Genomic DNA, 17,839 nt, shown 5'->3' with positions numbered 1-17,839 from the left:
CTTCTTCCTTCTATTGAGGTATCTAAGAGGGCAACAGTGGACATGTCTATGAAGATTCTCAGTCATCCAGGTCATGGTTGTCCCAAAAGTGCTTTTTCAAGAGGCAACTGGACATCAGAAAGTGGTGCAGGGTGAGGATTTTAAGAATTGTACTCCCAGTATATCTGGAGGGTCCAGGGAGAGCAATGGCTGGTTTACATCAACAGCTGTTGGTCTTGGCAGCTGAATGGAAACTATATACACAGGAGGAATATACATCTGTGCATGAAATGTTAAAAGCAATGTTCTGGAGAGGCAATTAATGATCATGCCCTGCTGTAAGCACTTGGGAAGATACCTGATTGATCACTGTTTGGAATAGGACGGGTGGATCAGTTAAACCTTGACCTCCTCTAGGAAGGCATCGTTTTGAAAATCTGAGAGAAATGCCTTGGGTTTTGCGATTAGTATAGATAATATAAACTGCAGGGTTGTAGTATCTTGGTGTGTTCCTGAAAAATTCCATTATTATTTCCCTCAGCATAGGGAAAAATAGGAAGAGTTAAATGCAGAAATGGGGGAGGGAGTAATTTGTTAAGGTAGCCTAGAAAAGGTTTGGCAGAACTTTGAACTGAAACGGTGCAAGAGGTAACAATGAACAGCTTCTGAGAAGTGGAGTGTATCTTTAGGCCGCACATGTTTTTGCCTTAAAATGTTTTAATTTCATTTAATAAGGAAGTATACTTATGCAACTATTCCTGTATAAACATCTTAACTGGAAAGCCCTGAGACAACCTCTCCAACAAATGTTTGCTCTTGTCATGAAAGCATCTAAAAAGGCCAGCTTGTATACATGCATGTAAACAGTAATATATACCCATTGTCCTATTCCCTTTCAGGATAAACAATGTGTTCGGAAAAGGAGTAAGATGCAGTAAGCCAAAGAAGTGTATTCATTTATTTGGAGTAATTGAGCTGAATTTAAATGGATTCATTTGGCACCCCTGCATTCTCCATTCTCTTTCTTCTTTTACCACACAGTTCTTACTTTAAGTACCCCAAACCAACTGTGTTCAATCTTTATGTTTCTGTTGACACATTCAACTCTTTCACAAAACAAACTGGACAAACATGTACACACACTTTCAATTCTTTCAACCAATTCCTCACAACAGAGCATAGCCTACCCACCGCCTTTCCCGCAATATGCCTTAAAATTCCTCTATCCATGTCTCTGCTTATAGGAAACACTAAAGTGTAAATTAATCTACTGTACTTGGTCTAGCTTTTCACCCAAAGGGTTGTTTGCACATTTATTTGCCAATCCTCAAAAAAAGTGCTGAGCTCCTAAGATGTTTCTCTGTACTGTAAGTAAAAAAAATTGAGGCATTTACAAATTTTTGGGCCAGGGTAGTTATGCTTGAGAAGTCCACACTGTTTCAGTCTTCACCTGAATGAGAAAAGTGACAGCTAGAATAGGAATGAGAAGCTTGCTTGTCCATGTCTCTCCCCCGTTGTTCGTTTTATTTGTCTTTCTGTTATGTCTGAGCAGTTTGTTAGAGAACTGCCACTATGTCTGAAGGCTGCCTGATCTGATCTGCCCTCTGCTCTGTCACTTGTTTAATATGTTAAAGCCACTAGAGAGCATTGTGAAAAGGGGGGAGGGTGTGTGTGCTGTGAAAAAGGTTTGGGGAGAAGCCATGCTTGTCTTTCTCCCTCCTCTACTTGGGAATTTCCAGTTTTCAAAATGAAAATACAGATGGAGATGAGCATATTTTTAATGGGTGGAAATGTTTCTCACCCTTTGACATTTCCTTAGGCCTTGCAAGGAACCCCTTCACATATGTGAGTGACCACTGGCTTGGAAATATTTCTGTAAGACACAATTGGAAGGAGAACAAAGGTCCTTTATACACCTTCAGGAATATTCTTACCGGGTTTGCACATTGGCCAATGCACATTTGAGAAGGGTGGGAAATTATAGGTACAGACCACATGCTTTTCAGATGGGAGATGTTGCATATTTCTGGTAGGAAGAAGTGGGCTGCTGATTGCTCTTCCTTGAGGTCATATAAATAAAGTCCCTTAATGACGCTTGTTTTAAAGAGTGAATGTTTAACGTGAATGTTTAACGGATGTTTTCATCGTGAACTGGAGGCTATTTAACATGGAATTTCAAATAAGGAGTAACATAGCAAGTGGACTAACGGTCCATGAACTCTGAATATTAATTTTTAAGAATAGAAATTTCTACCTCCGGTTTAGGTAAAAATTGTTCCTCCTAAAATGGGAAAGCCTTTTCACCATGTGGGAAAAAAACCCAAGACTATTATCTGTCATAATTCTAGATGCCATTCAGAATCATGATAATTGCCTTTAAAGTACTTCATGGCTTGAGTTACTTATGGGATCTCTTGTTGTTTCCACCCATCCCACCTGGTCTAGGAGGAGAGGCATGCTGCAGGTCCTGTCTGCTAAGGAGTGGTAGCTGGTGAAGCCTGGGTCAACCTTTTTTGGTTTCTGCTTTCTGGAAGGTTGGGTCTCCAACCTTGGCAAGCCTTTCCTGGACCCGGCTATTTTAGGAAATTATCGTCCAGTCTCCAACATTCGCTTTGTGGCGAAGGTTGTAGAGAGTGTGGTGGCATGGCAGCTTCCCCGGTACCTGGATGAAGCTGTCTATCTAGACCCGTTCCAGTCTGGTTTCCGATCCGGACATAGTACGGAGACAGCTTTGGTCGCGTTAGTGGATGACCTCTGGAGGGCCAGGCATAGGGGTTGTTCCTCTGCCCTGGTCCTGTTAGACCTCTCAGCGGCTTTTGATACCGTCGACCATGGTATCTTGCTGCACCGGTTGGAGAGTTTGGGAGTGAGAGGCACCGTTTATCGGTGGTTATCCTCCTATCTCTCTGACCGGATGCAGACGGTGTTGACAAGGAGGCAGAGATTGACCGCGAGGAGCCTTACTTGTGGGGTGCCTCGGGGGTCGATTCTCTCGCCTCTCCTGTTCAACATCTATATGAAGCCGCTGGGCGAGGTCATCAGTGGCTTCGGGGTGAGTTACCATCTGTACGCTGATGACACGCAGCTGTACTTTTCCACCCCGGGCCACCCCAACGAAGCTGTCAAAGTGCTGTCCCGGTGCCTGGAAGCCGTACGGGTCTGGATGGGGAGAAACAGACCCAAGCTCAATCCCTCCAAGACGGAGTGGCTGTGGATGCCGGCACCCCGGTACAGTCAGCTGCAACTGCAGCTGACTGTTGGGGACGAGTCATTGGCCCCAATGGAAAGGGTGCGCAACTTGGGTGTTCTCCTGGATGGACGGCTGTCGTTTGAAGATCATTTGGCGGCTGTCTCCAGGAGAGCTTTTTACCAGGTGCGCTTGGTCTGCCAGTTGCACCCCTTCCTTGACCGGGATGCCTTATGCACGGTCACTCACGCTCTTTTCACTTCTCGTTTGGATTATTGCAATGCTCTCTACATGGGGCTCCCCTTGAAGTGCACCCGGAGGCTTCAGTTAGTTCAGAATGCAGCTGCGCGGGTGATTGAGGGAGCCACATGCTGCTCCCACGTAACACCGCTCCTGCGCAGTCTGCACTGGCTTCCTGTGGTCTTTCGGGTGCGCTTCAAGATCCTGGTTACCACCTTTAAAGCGCTCCATGGCTTAGGGCCCGGGTACTTACGGGACCGCCTGCTGTTACCTCATGCCTCCCACCGACCCGTACGCTCACACAGAGAGGGTCTTCTCAGGGTGCCGTCCGCCAAGCAATGTCGGCTGGCGGCCCCCAGGGGAAGGGCCTTCTCTGTCGGAGCTCCTACCCTTTGGAACGAACTTCCCCCTGGTTAACGCCAATTACCTGACCTTCGGACCTTTCGCCGTGAGCTGAAAACGCATTTGTTTATTCAAGCGGGACTGGCTTAAATTTCTAATCTTAAATAATTTTAATTGGGGTTATTATTTATGAATTTTTAGGGTTTTAAATTTGATTGTTTTAAATTTCGGCCATTTATGGAATATGCTTGTTTTAAGTCTTTGTTTTAATTGTATATTGTATTGTTTTATAATTTGGCTGTACACCGCCCTGAGTCCTTCGGGAGAAGGGCGGTATAAAAATCTAAATAAATAAATAAATAAATAAATAAACTTGAAGACTTGTGGACTTCAACTCCCAGAATTCTGGGAGTTGGAGTCCACAAGTCTTCAAGTTGCCAAGGTTGGAGACCCCTGCTTCAGAGATCACATGACCCTGTCTCTGTTGGCCTTCTGTTTGGCTCTGCAGATGTGAATTTCTGCACAAGTCTGGAGCTCTGGGTGTGAGACAGAGCCTCTTGCTTGGTTGAGTGTTCGGTTGTGACTTTTTAATTTTTTTCCTAAATGCTATGGGTTTTATTTAGTTCTGCGTATGTTTTTATCATTTTAATACTATTAGCCACCCAGAGCCATGTATATTTATATCAGAGGCCATATAAATCTACTAAACAAATAAGTCCTCTAAATAATGCTATTTGATTAAAGCTATAGGAGGGTTCTAGCAGGCAAGTTAAGAACATGTGATAGCCACTAAAAGTCCTCCATGTCTTTAGTCTTTGCCATCATTTTATGGCAGTAATAGTCTGCCTTCATGAATTTTTGAGAAGATTAAGATATGTAAAGGGCCTTGAGCAATTTTGGAAGAATTCAATAAATAATGATAATGTACATCTCGGAAACATTAACATGCATTGCTAGTGATATTTAGGTTTTAACTATCTTTTAACAGTGGGATCCGATAGTTGCTATTCATCTGTGTTTCCTAGAATATAGTTTATTCCATCTTTCTTCAACAATACCAAGAGTTCCCAATTAACATGATTGTTGCTGAGAATTCTGTCCATACATCTAAAGATTTCCCAGATTGACTGAGGCTGATTTTTACTGGAATGAATCTTTTTGCTCAATTTTGCCCGTGAAAGCCGAACAGCTTGTGCTGAACACGTACAAAAAAGAGGACCCTGTCGTTAAACTGCAGTAGGCTGAATCATGAATTATTTGCTCACCACCTGGCATTACAGCTTTGAAAGTGCTATCATCCAACCATCATGCCGTCCTACTGTCTCTCATTATTCTTGTTACCCAGTTGCCACTGTAGCCTTTTGTTCCTAAATTTCACCAGTTGCAAAATTAGATTGCTGCAGGACACCGGGAACAATGAAGTACAGAACATCTCTATGTATTTCAAGATCTCCTGGGAGGATGTTTCTTTCTGTTCATTGTTTCCCAACTAAGCAACGTATGTAGCGGGAGGTGAGCAGTATTGAAAGATCAGCTGAATGTTGTACAATCGTAGGTGCCCAGAGATGTGGCAATTTGGCCTACATACGTTAGTGTGCGTACATAATGGCCACTAATTCTTTGCATCTTGGTGCATTCATTAAATTAGTTCAAGGATAAGGGGGTTCTTTGAAGTCTGGGTCAATCCATCTAATAAAAAAATATCAGTACTGAGTATAATCTGTCTTTGAATTCACAAACATTATTATGTAAGGTAGTGTTTCGAAATCCGATCACAAAATCTTGAATTCTTTTCCTTCTACATATTCTGTTCATCTAGAACAGGGTCTCAAACTCAAGGGTGCTTAAATCTGGCCCACGGGGCCGGCTTGGAAATAACAAAGGATTGGCTCATGGTGCCTCTGGAAGCCAAAATGGGCGTGGGTGGAGACTTGCCATCCCGTCTCCCCCAGCAGCTGGCCCGCAGAGGAGAACTACAATACTGATCCACCCCTCAAAGAAATCCAATTTAACACCCCTGGTCTAAAATCAGCATTGTATAATTTTCTGCATATTTCCCTGCTCCCACCCTCAAATATTTTTTAAAATGATGTATTCTGCACAGAGAACCATATTCTAGTGCTGATTGTTGCAATGAGGTCAATACAGAATTCTGAGATGTATCGGATACTTTTTTTTAATTACTCAAAAGCCATTGTTTCCCAGGTTCTCTGATGACACTAATGTGCATATTTGAATGAGGTTCAGTTGTCCCAGCCAACCCTTCCCAAATTGAACCTCGCAGGCAGGTTAGTTTGCAGCTTGTAAGCCAACATGGTTCAGTATGAGTAGACGTAAGATCAGATTGGAGAAAATTGTCCTGAGTGGGTCTCCCAAAGCTGTCTCTATAAAAGAACAAAGTTTTTTCTAAAGTTCTCTCTTTTCTAGTGTGCATATTTGAAATGTCTTTGTATTTCTTGGTAGCATCCCTGAATTTTTCCTCCTATGGCTTTATCAACATTTGACAAATTTCTCTCCAGCCTTCTTGTTACTTTTGGCTGTTGATCAACACAAACTCCCCACATCCAAAGCTAATTCAGAACTCTGAATAACAGTAGCATTTAAGTTTTGGGATTCTGCCAGGAGACTGGCAATCTCATTCCTGTGTCAATAGTTGCTTTGGAGTTGGCTCTTCCTACTTAAGATTAGATTTTTGGAGAATCTAAAAGTAGTACAATACCTACATCAATGTCCCAAGAGTCTGAGCGAGTTTGGTTTTCCAATAATATGGAATACCAATTGCCCTTCACTCAGGGCAGAAGTGGACAGGGGAGTGAGAGAGAAGGGCTGCTCTTTGATTTCTGAAGTGGAGAAGAAGGCTTTGTTTTTACTTCCTGAGTTGAAGAACGGAAATCTTGGCACATAAGCGTAACACTAAATTGGTTTCCGTAGAGTTTGTTTAATGGTGTGTCTAATGCAGCCTTCCCCAACTTGTGTTTGCTCTGCATTGTGTTTAGGATACAGATTTCAGTTGTCACATCTCGGTCAGCTTGGTCAGTGGCCATGCTGGTTGGAAATTCTGGGAATTGTAATTTCCACACATTCAGTCAGCAGTTTGTTGGCCAAAGCTGGACAAGTGACAGATGAGAATGGATTTAAGGAGAAAGACACAGAAAAAATACATTGCCACATTTGGAACCAACTGAACAAATGTCTTGTTTTAATTGTATATTGTATTGTTTTATAATTTGGCTGTACACGCCTGAGTCCTTCGGGAGAAGGGCGGTATAAAATCTAAATAAATAAATAAATAAATAAATAAACTTGAAGACTTGTGGACTTCAACTCCCAGAATTCTGGGAGTTGGAGTCCACAAGTCTTAAAGTTGCCAAGGTTGAGACCCTGCTTCAGAGATCACATGACCCTGTCTCTGTTGGCCTTCTGTTTGGCTCTGCAGATGTGAATTTCTGCACAAGTCTGGAGCTCTGGGTGTGAGACAGAGCCTCTTGCTTGGTTGAGTGTTCGGTTGTGACTTTTTAATTTTTTTCCTAAATGCTATGGGTTTTATTTAGTTCTGCGTATGTTTTTATCATTTTAATACTATTAGCCACCCAGAGCCATGTATATTTATATCAGAGGCCATATAAATCTACTAAACAAATAAGTCCTCTAAATAATGCTATTTGATTAAAGCTATAGGAGGGTTCTAGCAGGCAAGTTAAGAACATGTGATAGCCACTAAAAGTCCTCCATGTCTTTAGTCTTTGCCATCATTTTATGGCAGTAATAGTCTGCCTTCATGAATTTTTGAGAAGATTAAGATATGTAAAGGGCCTTGAGCAATTTTGGAAGAATTCAATAAATAATGATAATGTACATCTCGGAAACATTAACATGCATTGCTAGTGATATTTAGGTTTTAACTATCTTTTAACAGTGGGATCCGATAGTTGCTATTCATCTGTGTTTCCTAGAATATAGTTTATTCCATCTTTCTTCAACAATACCAAGAGTTCCCAATTAACATGATTGTTGCTGAGAATTCTGTCCATACATCTAAAGATTTCCCAGATTGACTGAGGCTGATTTTTACTGGAATGAATCTTTTTGCTCCAATTTTGCCCGTGAAAGCCGAACAGCTTGTGCTGAACACGTACAAAAAAGAGGACCCTGTCGTTAAACTGCAGTAGGCTGAATCATGAATTATTTGCTCACCACCTGGCATTACAGCTTTGAAAGTGCTATCATCCAACCATCATGCCGTCCTACTGTCTCTCATTATTCTTGTTACCCAGTTGCCACTGTAGCTTTTTGTTCCTAAATTTCACCAGTTGCAAAATTAGATTGCTGCAGGACACCGGGAACAATGAAGTACAGAACATCTCTATGTATTTCAAGATCTCCTGGGAGGATGTTTCTTTCTGTTCATTGTTTTCCCCAACTAAGCAACGTATGTAGCTGCAGGTGAGCAGTATTGAAAGATCAGCTGAATGTTGTACAATCGTAGGTGCCCAGAGATGTGGCAATTTGGCCTACATACGTTAGTGTGCGTACATAATGGCCACTAATTCTTTGCATCTTGGTGCATTCATTAAATTAGTTCAAGGATAAGGGGGTTCTTTGAAGTCTGGGTCAATCCATCTAATAAAAAAATATCAGTACTGAGTATAATCTGTCTTTGAATTCACAAACATTATTATGTAAGGTAGTGTTTCGAAATCCGATCACAAAATCTTGAATTCTTTTCCTTCTACATATTCTGTTCATCTAGAACAGGGTCTCAAACTCAAGGGTGCTTAAATCTGGCCCACGGGGCCGGCTTGGAAATAACAAAGGATTGGCCCGCGGTGCCTCTGGAAGCCAAAATGGGGCGTGGGTGGAGACTTGCCATCCCGTCTCCCCCAGCAGCTGGCCCGCAGAGGAGAACTACAATACTGATCCACCCCTCAAAGAAATCCAATTTAACACCCCTGGTCTAAAATCAGCATTGTATAATTTTCTGCATATTTCCCTGCTCCCACCCTCAAATATTTTTTAAAATGATGTATTCTGCACAGAGAACCATATTCTAGTGCTGATTGTTGCAATGAGGTCAATACAGAATTCTGAGATGTATCGGATACTTTTTTTTAATTACTCAAAAGCCATTGTTTCCCAGGTTCTCTGATGACACTAATGTGCATATTTGAATGAGGTTCAGTTGTCCCAGCCAACCCTTCCCAAATTGAACCTCGCAGGCAGGTTAGTTTGCAGCTTGTAAGCCAACATGGTTCAGTATGAGTAGACGTAAGATCAGATTGGAGAAAATTGTCCTGAGTGGGTCTCCCAAAGCTGTCTCTATAAAAGAACAAAGTTTTTTCTAAAGTTCTCTCTTTTCTAGTGTGCATATTTGAAATGTCTTTGTATTTCTTGGTAGCATCCCTGAATTTTTCCTCCTATGGCTTTATCAACATTTGACAAATTTCTCTCCAGCCTTCTTGTTACTTTTGGCTGTTGATCAACACAAACTCCCCACATCCAAAGCTAATTCAGAACTCTGAATAACAGTAGCATTTAAGTTTTGGGATTCTGCCAGGAGACTGGCAATCTCATTCCTGTGTCAATAGTTGCTTTGGAGTTGGCTCTTCCTACTTAAGATTAGATTTTTGGAGAATCTAAAAGTAGTACAATACCTACATCAATGTCCCAAGAGTCTGAGCGAGTTTGGTTTTCCAATAATATGGAATACCAATTGCCCTTCACTCAGGGCAGAAGTGGACAGGGGAGTGAGAGAGAAGGGCTGCTCTTTGATTTCTGAAGTGGAGAAGAAGGCTTTGTTTTTACTTCCTGAGTTGAAGAACGGAAATCTTGGCACATAAGCGTAACACTAAATTGGTTTCCGTAGAGTTTGTTTAATGGTGTGTCTAATGCAGCCTTCCCCAACTTGTGTTTGCTCTGCATTGTGTTTAGGATACAGATTTCAGTTGTCACATCTCGGTCAGCTTGGTCAGTGGCCATGCTGGTTGGAAATTCTGGGAATTGTAATTTCCACACATTCAGTCAGCAGTTTGTTGGCCAAAGCTGGACAAGTGACAGATGAGAATGGATTTAAGGAGAAAGACACAGAAAAAATACATTGCCACATTTGGAACCAACTGAACAAATGTCTTGTTTTAGTATCTAGCTCTGTTCTGGAGTCACATCAACAAGTGAAGTGTATGCATTGAAGTTAAGCAATGAATATCTAATACTCACTAATGTGTATCTGCCAATTGGTGATTTATTGCCTCAGAAGTAATAAAGCACAAAACAAACCTGGATTATTTCTGGTAGAGAGTTGCCGAAGTAATTTGTTTTCTCCCTGGTCTCTTATTTTGGCTTTCAGTTAAGATCATTGTCTTGTTAACTCCTACTTAAAGATAAAATCTTAGTATTAAATATCAGAATTGATTACAAGCAGGGCTGGGGTGGGTTCTACTTACCTTTACTACCGGTTCGCATCGTGCCCGCATGCGCAGATCACTTTTGATGATGTTTGGGTCAGTGGGTGGAGCCTTCCGCCGGTTTTACTGCCGGTTATATAGAACCGGTCTGAACCAGGGGCAACCCACCATTGAAGCAGGGGAATTAATAGATCCAAAAACCAGATCTTGGGAAGAATTAGGGATGTTTTTTGTTCTTCAAAAACTGAGGAAATTCCTTTTCAGTAGAGAAGGCTTGAAGCACAAGAATAGCAAGAGCTAAAACTTAAGTTCACGAACCTCTCTGGAAGTACGCAATATGCGGGTGGGCTGTGTAGGGTCAAACTTTCCTGCTTGGATTGCTGTGCTGTTGTAACTTCGCCACTGAATGTCTTGTTCTGCTTCTGGCAACACTACTGGAAATGTCTAGCCCCATATGAACCCATAAAAAGTATTTATCAAATGGTTTCCCCTCATCCCGTAAAATAATGACCAAGGCTCCTTTTACTTTCAAGTCTGAATTTCTTTCAATTTTCTGGTAAGCAGTGGGGGATCCGTGATGACATTGTGGTTGTGTGGTACTCCTTACTTGATGAGCTTGGGCTGGTTCTGACATAGTCAGTTCAGTCTGGCAGTTAGTAAGTTTTCCTATTTTGCTCATTCTTTGAGAGAAACCTAATACTATATGTGTTTTTGTTACATGTTTTTAAAAAAACCATCTTTCTCCCAAGATAGCTGCATTTATCTTGTGGTTCTGCTTTTGAAGTTTCTCTGTTTGGGCATTGCAGAATAGAGGTTTCTACCTCATTCTTGCCACAAAGCCACATTTACCATCATCTTTTTCTCCAGAGACCTTTTTTTGCAAAAACTAAGCTGCTGTGGCTTGATTTCCCAGCCTCTGGTGGAACATCAAATAATGACAAGGAAGCTGTGTTGCATAGATGCTCCACTATTAACAAGGAAAAGATTATACCAAAATAACTCATCTGCTGACCCTTTCACAAAATGTTTCTCATATTGGTGCCATTATAATACCTTGGGCTGCAACTGCTTCCCCTCCCAAGTCATTAGCTGAGGAAGCTGAAGATGATGGGGTTGTGGTCCACAACATCTGGAATGTGTCACTTTGGGGAAATCTGCTTTAACAGAAGAGTTGTGGTTGAAATTCTGCAAATCACAGTCCTGAAAAGAGTCGGATTACAGCCCTCAAAAATCTGATATAGAAACAAGCTCTTATTTCCTTCCCATGCTCTAGGGCTGGAAAATTATATCCCTATTAGTGAATTGAATTCTTAGCGTAGTAACACAGAAAAGGGGTTGATATAAATACATATTTAACATATTGTGGGATGGTAGTTTACGAGCATAAGTGGAGAGAGAAAGAAATGTTGGGCATTCCACTCTGCTAAATTGCTAATACTGCAAACTCATTGGCCTCTGGATATATAACAGGGACCAGATCCTTTAGCATTAATTAGTTCTAGACAGAGCTAATCGGGTGTTAAGGAAATTGGTTACTAATGATGAGAGACAGACGGCTAAAATTTATAGAATGTTACTAAGCACAGGAGCAGTGGTGCTGCTGTTGCTGGTTCAGACCAGTTCGGGCAAACCAGTAGTTGTGACCTGCGGGTGGGTCTGCCCCGGCGCTATACCATCCTACTTAGCCACATTTTTTAAACCACGTGCGTGCATGCAAGCCACACTCACGAGCAAAGCACATGCATGGAAGGCCGCACACATGCGCAGAAGGTGCACACTCGCATTTTTGATGCTTAGCGAACCAGTTGTTAATTCATGTGCCGTCCACCTCTGCACAGGAGTGAGTGAGATCAGTCGTGAATTGCTTGGTTTAGAGCAGATTCCCAGAGAGATGATGGCGGTTTTCAAATCTTGGCCTTTTGGAGGGTTTTTGAATGGCCCCGATTTTGAAAATTCTGTACAAACCCCATAATGTTCATAACATCAATTTCATGCAGGTCAGGAAAAATGAAAGTGGGTGAATGGTTTTCCTTTAAATAGCTGATTTCTGATCAACTGTCTCCTCTTGGGTGGATTGTTGCTGCCTTGCCTGCAGCTCTGCCCCATACATTTATGCATGTCATGGTGCATATACAAAAGGGGTGGAGCTTATGGTACAGCACTGCTTTTGACATTTGCCCCAGTTCTAGGGACATCTTTGGCTCAATTTGTTTCCAGTTTTTAAGCCGCAGAACTTCTATATAAAGGGGCCCAGACTTAATTCTAGTGCCAGTGATGTGGACCATGTCCATTCATTCAGTTGGAGGCAAAAGGGTACTTTTTCAATAATTTCTGGTTAATTTAAGGAAAGACCATTGCATGTTTCCTGGAATTTTTAGCAAGAGGCTAAAATATATATTTACATAAAATATCACCATGTATTCTGCATGTTCCTCATCAAGTGCCACTCAGAAACATACATTCTATGAAATAAAAATCAATATCAAGTTATTATAGTTCGTTGACATCTACTTCCCTATATTTGTATTTGCCTAATACATTTAAAAGCCAAGTCACCTTGAGCCAATAATAAATTTCAGTGATCAATTATTGACTGTGCAAGTCAAATACTTTTTTTCCTGTTCTTAGTGTCCTGCTATTTGTTTTATTTCAATGATCCTGAATATTTTGAAAAAGGGAGAAAAGCTTTCACCCATATTCCCTGAGTGATGTCTTAATTCTTAAAAGAGATACACAAACTATGAACTAAGAGAGTGATGTGGATAACTTTTTAATATTGATTTAATAGATTAACAAAAGAGGCTTATTGAGAATCTCATATAAAGGGACAAAGAAAATGAAAAGAAATCAAATTCTAATATATTTTTTGAATGGACTAAAGATTAAGATTGTAAGAAGTAAAAGAAAAGAACATAAAGTTGGTTTATTTGACCCTGGCTTAAATAGATATATTATTATCTCTGGTAACACTTTGGCTGACATCAGGACTGAAATGTCAATGCTTTATGAATATATTTATAGATAACGGATAGGGATATGGGAAGAAGAGATCATATGTTGTATTTTAAGACCGAACAGGCAACACCTTCATGTCAATTTCAATTAACAGCTACTGAGCATCTTGTGCATTCCCAAAGTAAGGAGAGACTGAATACTTGATGGTATTCAGTCTCTCCTTACTTGAAGCCACAACAATCTGCCAAAACTCTGATACTGAATAATCCAACAAACCAGTTGGCTATGTGTAATTTAGGTCTCAAAACTAGGATTTTTCCCTAAATTATCTTTAGATGTCCTGATTGTGAATATAGTTTAAAAGCATGGCACTATTACAGATTAACCTTTTATCCAGGAACATGATCTAGATATGTACAATTATGCTACATAGGAGTGGTTAAATAATAATAATAATAACAACAACAGAGTTGGACGGGACCTTGGAGGTCTTCTAGTCCAGGAGTCTCCAATCTTGGCAACTTTAAGACTTGTGGACTTCAACTCCCAGAATTCCTTAGCCAAATTTGCTGGCTGAGGGATTCTGGGAGTTGAAATCCACAAGTCTTAAAGTTGCCAAGGTTGGAGATTCCTGTTCTAGTCCAATCCTCCACCACTTCAGACAAATGGTTATCCAACATCTTCTTAAAAATTTCCAGTGTTCGAGCATTCACAACTTCTGCAGGCAAGTTATTCCTCTTATTAATTGTTCTAACTGTCAGGAAATTTTTTTTTAGTTCTAAGTTGCTTCTCTCCTTGATTAGTTTCCACCTATTGCTTCTTGTTCTACCCTCAGGTGCTTTGGAGAATAGTTTGACTCCCTCTTCTTTGTGGCAACCCCTGAGATGTTGGAACACTGCTATCATGTCTCTCCTAGTTCATTAAACTAGACATACCGAGTTCCTGCAACCGTTCTTCATATGTTTTAGCCTCCAGTCCCCTAATCATCTTTGTTGCTCTTCTCTGCACTCTTTCTAGAGTCTCAACATCTTTTTTACATTGTGGCGACCAAAACTGAATGCAATATTCCAAGTGTGGCCTAACCAAGGCATTATAAAGTGGTATTAACACTTCATGTGATCTTGATTCTATCCCTCTATTCATGCATCCCAGAACTGTTGTGTTCTGGGCTGCAAATACATTATGAGTAGAATATCAAGAAGTGTTTTACCAATAAATATAGGAAAGAATAGGAAGGTGCCATGGCTCAGCAGTTAAAAACTGAAAAGCTGACAACCCAGGTTCGAGACCCAGCACCATGCAACGAGGTGAGCTCAAGCTACGGTACTTATCCCAGTTCCTACCCACCGAGCAGTTTCAAAAGCGTGCAAATGCAAATTGATAAATAGGTACCACTTTGGCGGAAAAGTAACAGCATTCCATGCACTTGTGGTGTATAGTCATGCTGGCCACACAACCACAGAAATGTCTTCAGACAATGCTGGTGCCTCGACCAAGAAATGTTAGACATGACTGGACAGGGGAAACCTGTACCTTTACCTTTATAGGAAAGAATGATGCTTGGATGGGTATTTAAAAACTAGAAAACGACAATACTAGGATTTCTGGAAGACAGAAGAACAATATCTGCTATCTGATAGAGAAGGTAAACAGCCGGTTGTCAGTTTGAGATACTAGCAGTTATTCTGGGAGAAGTATCTGCAAATCAGTTAATACAGGATCCTGCAGCTCAGTTTTTCTTGAAGTAATCTTGTAACTTTACCTTAAGTACTTTGCTTATTTTGCAGTTTCATAGTCCTTTGTTTATTTATATATAAGGCGTGAAACCTATTATTTTCAGTATGAATTCTCTGCAGTGTTTCCCTTAACAAAATAAATTTAATACTTAATACTTCACTCTAGAATAGGTCATCAAAGGCAAGGTCTTTTCTCTTGCTTCTAAAATAAAAGTAGGCAGGAAATAGATCACTTCTGAAAATTTGAAGTATAAATAGCAATGGTTTTGGTTCTTAGTTGCTTGTCTACATAACAACAAATAAGACACATTGTTGAAAACTTTCAGAATTTTTCAATGGAGAATCAGGAAAAAAATGATTTCAGTATTTGCAATATTTGCTTTCAAGGCACATTTCTGTATTTGTCTGTTGCATTGTTCACGGCTTCTTGAGAATGAAAAGGAGACTTTTCAATGTCAGAATTTTCCGTGTAAGCCTCAATATTTTCAGATTGTCCTATTGTTTTTCTTTTCTTCTTCCCATATATATATATATTTTCTTTTCTTCTTCTCATATATATATATATATATATATGGGAAGAAGAAAAGAAAAACAATAGGACAGGAACGGTAGGCACGTTTGTGCGCTTATACACGCCCCTTATGGTCCTCTTAGGAATGGGGGTGAGGTCAATAGTAGAAAGTTTTTGGTTAAAGCTTTTAGGATTATGAGAAGAGACCACAGAGTCAGGTAAAGTATTCCAAGCACTGATGATTCTGTTACAGAAGTCATATTTTCTGCAATCTAGATTAAAACGGTTGACATTAAGTTTAAATCTATTGGTTGCTCTTGTATTATTGCAATTAAAGCTGAAGTAGTGTTTGACAGGAAGGACATTACAATAGATGATTCTATGAGTTAAACTTAGGTCTTGTCGAAGGTGATGGAGTTCCAAGTTTTCCAAGCCCACTTGTCTGAAAATGGATCTCCTGCTTGAGCAGGGGACTAGACTAGAAGATCTCCAAGGTCCCTTCCAGCTCTATTCTGATTGATTGATATTCATTTTGTCAAGGAATATCTCAGAAAGTGTGAGTTAAAATATTTAGCCCTCTTTCCTCTGTAGGAAATTTCCCAGAGCTATTATTATGAAACACAATATAGGTGTTGTGTTCCAGCTACCGGTATGTGTTGTGCTGCTCTGCAAAATTTTCACTCTGCTTGCAGCCAAAGGACTCAATCTGAAATGAATTCTGCCACTTCTGCTGGATGGGCTCTGTAAGTGAGCGTTGTTTCTTCCACAATAGTATGTATGAATGCAAAGTGACTTTCTCAGTTTCTGCCTGAAGAATTCTCTATTTAAACAACGGGTCAACAAATCCCTCCATTAAAACAGGATTAACTGTACTTTCTTTCACTGAAGAATTGCCACTTGAGGATCGAATCAGTTTCTTAAGAGAGAAGTGGAGAAATAGTTGCTATTTGGCAGTTCTCCAAAGCAAGATTACACTGCTTTGTAATCAATGTTTCTTCACTGTAGGGGCAATTGATTAATCATGCAATTGGAGACTCTGGCAAGGGGAGGGAGAAAGTTAAAAAAAAAAAAACAACCAAAAAACCGCCCTTGGTCTTCCTATAAAACAATGCTTGGAATAAAGTAGGAGTGAGTAGAAGATTGGTCAGAGCAGATTTCTCGGTATTTGCATTATATTGTAGGTGTTTTTGCTTCCTAATTATCTCATTGTAGAACCAACTCAGCAGCTTTGCTGAAAAAGAATACTTGTGGGAAAAACCAAGAACATACAGTATTTGTGTGTGAAAGGATTTGTGAGATTGGTTTTGGGGGTAAATCACACATTTCTGGGCTGAGCGTGTGTGTGTGTGTGTGTGTGTGTGTGTGTGTGTGTGTGTTGTTTTTTTGCAGCGCCTTATTTTTAATGCTTTAACATTTGTCCCACCAATTTGACCTGCTAGTTTTGCAGCCTGCTAAGGGGTTGGAAGAATTTGGGATTCGCTCTTTCTCTCTCATGCATGCTAGCAAGGCATCTAAGTGCATCTTGAAAGCCTGAAGTTTTGTGCCAGCCGCTACTCTTAGAAAGGGAAATGATTCATAGCCATTCCTTATTGTCCTGCCTTTTACCAATTTGCAAGTTTCTCAGCAAAAGAAGAGATTCCGTGGCTATTTCCGATTTAGAACCTGAAGCATCCTTCATAGCACCAGGACCCTTCTGATACAACGAGAAGAGTATATTTTATTCTCTAAGTAACTGCTTTGCTTGCCCAGTAGTCAGGTGCCCTGACTTCCAAAGCATTTCCGGATCTCTTGACTGACTGGGGTTGGAATGCAAGGTGGAGATAGTCATATTCATAGACATGACTCCTCTTCTGGATTTCTGAAACCCTTTGAATGGTGCAAAAACATATGTCCCATTTTTAGAGGGAGGGTTCACTTGAAAAGAATTTGGCTTTCCTCAAATCTGCTATCTTCTTTCTCCCTTGTTTTCTCCCATATTATGGCTAATATCACCATGAAATGCTATTTCATGCTATCTACTACTACAGAGAGAATATTATTATATTTTTGTGAGCACTTTGAGATTATAAAAAAACAACAACCCAGAAATGTAAGGAAATGACACACACCGAGCACTATTTGTTTATGAAATAGAACTAAAGTGACATTACACAATGAATTTGAAAATGGGGCATTGTCATCTGTCTCACTGTTGCGCATTCTTTCGGTTTAGCTATTGTTATTAATAACTTCATTTAACTGGCATTTTTGTTTCTGCCCCAAAGCTGTAAGGATAATCTAAAACATATTTTTAAAATGTCTTGTTAGAACACATATTATTACCATATATTGCATACATTGCTATGCAACATACCGTAATTAAAGATGGATTTTTTTCTTGTGCACGTTGACATGGTAAAGTTAACCAAATGATATAGGGTATCGTATTGAAATTCCTCATAAATTAAAATTAGCATTTGGATCCATTATGATTTTTGTATATTTCTCA

General features: G+C 40.3%; 1 protein-coding gene across 1 annotated transcript in view; it reads left to right on the top strand.

Annotated features, from left to right (window-relative positions):
• The window catches only part of LRP4 (LDL receptor related protein 4), a 123,539-nt gene that overhangs the window by 40,683 nt on the left and 65,017 nt on the right, over positions 1-17,839 (top strand). The window lies entirely within an intron of this gene.

The sequence above is a fragment of the Ahaetulla prasina genome, chromosome 1 (genome assembly GCF_028640845.1).
Source record: "Ahaetulla prasina isolate Xishuangbanna chromosome 1, ASM2864084v1, whole genome shotgun sequence".
Classification (NCBI taxonomy): Eukaryota; Metazoa; Chordata; class Lepidosauria; order Squamata; family Colubridae; genus Ahaetulla; species Ahaetulla prasina.
The sequence above is the reverse complement of the archived record's forward strand: the minus strand, read 5'-3'. Positions and strand labels throughout refer to the sequence as shown.